The sequence below is a fragment of the Cynara cardunculus genome, unplaced genomic scaffold (genome assembly GCF_001531365.2).
Source record: "Cynara cardunculus var. scolymus isolate 2C unplaced genomic scaffold, CcrdV1 Un_Scaffold_2907, whole genome shotgun sequence".
Classification (NCBI taxonomy): domain Eukaryota; kingdom Viridiplantae; phylum Streptophyta; class Magnoliopsida; order Asterales; family Asteraceae; genus Cynara; species Cynara cardunculus.
Window position 1 is genome coordinate 14927 of NW_020201267.1, and position 2355 is coordinate 17281.

At 36.5% G+C, this 2355-nt stretch overlaps 1 non-coding gene across 1 annotated transcript; it reads right to left on the bottom strand.

The window, feature by feature from the left end:
- Positions 1 to 1651: 1651 nt before the first annotated feature.
- LOC112503354 lies at positions 1652 to 1759 on the bottom strand. Its single transcript, XR_003067941.1, has one exon. It is a non-coding gene; the product is annotated as a small nucleolar RNA R71 (small nucleolar RNA).
- Positions 1760 to 2355: the final 596 nt, after the last annotated feature.

The window sequence follows — 2355 nt, forward strand, 5'->3', positions numbered from 1 at the left end:
ACATTTCAGTCTTTACTTTACTGCAATTTACATTTCTGTCATTTAATTTCCAGCAATTTACTTTCAGTCATTTATATTTCAGTCATTTAATTTCCAGTACTTTAAATTCCAGTATTTCCATTTCTTGTAATTTACTTTATGCAATTTACTTTCTGCAATTTACTTTTCCGTATCAGTTATTTATTTTTCAGTCTTTACATCTTTCGAGAGAAGAAACCGAGCGATGATGGGCTAACGCCTTAGCTTGCGGTGTAACGGAAAATTAAGACCAAAGCCGATGTGAAAGTACAAAGGTGTCTTATTAGCATTATAGTCTACTATTTGTTTCAGGTGCTTAATATTTCATTTGATGATTACATTAAAATTWATTGACAACTAATTTTRTGTATAAAAATGTATTGACTTTCAAAACCTGAGGTAATAGGAGAAGGCTATAAATAGCTTTAGTGTCTGACAAACGCTATACTCCTACGGTGTAGGATGGTAACACTGTGTTGTGCTAGGATTCATGACGTCTAACATAAATAATAACGTATCGATAGCACATTGACCGGTGTGTGCTATCGGGAGGCCGTCTGACACGATAGTTGATACTGTCATAGTTATATAAAATTATTTATTGATTTTAGATAATTGTGACATGAATGCTATGTCACCTTTTTGCTGAATCATTTGTTTAATGTCTTAATCAACTGTTGCACCCTGTGCTTCTTTTTAAGATTGATATTTTCCTAATTGTTAATCAAACCTCCCAATTTTAGATAAATCAAATCCCTCGTTTCGCCATCTGAAACTAGTTTTTATAAATTGGACTTTTGAAATAACCATATAAGCTATATCTGTGGGAACGATATCTGGTACTTTACCATTATTACTTCCTACGAGACAACAGTAGTTCAAGGTGTATACTTGCGCCGAGTTCTATTTTTATGTTGAAATCTAAGGTTGAATAAACCTACGAGCAAGTTTTTGGCGCCGTTGCCGGGGATAGCATGCTGAAGTTTTTCTTTTTAAAGTAAAGTTTATAAAAGTTAGTTTTTCTACTATCTTTTTGAACGCACCGTGTATGCCAAGGCTGTCGCACGGTGAAAATTTTCCACTTGATCTGGATATTGAACAAACTTTCAGACAACGAAGAAGAGTGCAAAGAGCTCTTCGAGCTTTAAACTCTGAAACGATGGCTGAAAATGTGATTATTGACGGAGAAGGTATAATTAGAAATGAACCAAATATTCCATATGAGAATGAGGCTCAAAACATCTTTCGTCTTGCAAATGCTAAAAATGGTGGCATTATGGCGTATGCTATTCCTAACTTAACTCAATTGCACACAGGAATACGTAAGCCTACCATTGGTGCCACCCTTTTTTCACTAAAACCACTGATGTTCCAAATGCTTCAAACAAACGGCTAGTACGCTGGTTTATCTTCTGAAGATCCTCATTCTCATCTGCGTTCTTTTATGGAAATCACAGACTCTTTTCTCATCCCTGATGTTTCAGACGATGCTCTAAGACTAAAWYTTTYTCCATTTTCACTAAGGGATCGAGCAAGAGSATGGTACAATTCTTTGCAACCAGACTCTGTGACTACATGGAATGAAATGGCAGAAAAGTTTTTGAAAATGTATTTTCCACCCACGAGGAATGCCAAATCCAGAAATGAAATTTATACTTTTAGACAACTGGATGATGAAGCATTTCCTGATGCATGGGAAAGGTATAAAGAGCTGCTGAGAAAATTTCCCTCACCAAGGCATTCCGTACTGTATACAGGTAGAGACATTTTACAACGGTTTAAATGTCGTTGCTAGAAAAATTGTTGGATCTGAAATTCAGCTTTGATATTGATCTAATACTCTAGAAAATCTCTTGAACAATGAAGTGCAGCGGAAGTAATAATAAGAGCAAAACAGAGTATTAAGAACACACAGTATTGAAGAAGATGATGAACACAAGAGATTTGCTCCAAAGGTTTTTCAATTCATTCAATTGAAAAATTAGACGATTACAATACAGGAAGCACCACAGATTACAAAGGCCTTAGCCACTATTTATACTAGTTCCTAACGACCTTAGAGACCAGATCTTGACGCGTGTCTTCATCTGAGCCGTCCAAATAAAGTCGATTATTCCCTAGTCACGTGAGAAGCATATGCGGCTAACAACCTTGGAAAACTGTTGGAACAGAAACTTCACAGAAGACGAAATCCGCAGACCCTCTGTGAGCCATCTCAGAGGCTCTGCTGTAATTGACTTGCATGATCTATTTGACAGAGGACCATTTTCCAGAACCTCTATGAGAGACATCAGAAGTTCTGTCATACTTCACTTGGTCGATCAAACGGCTTCTGTC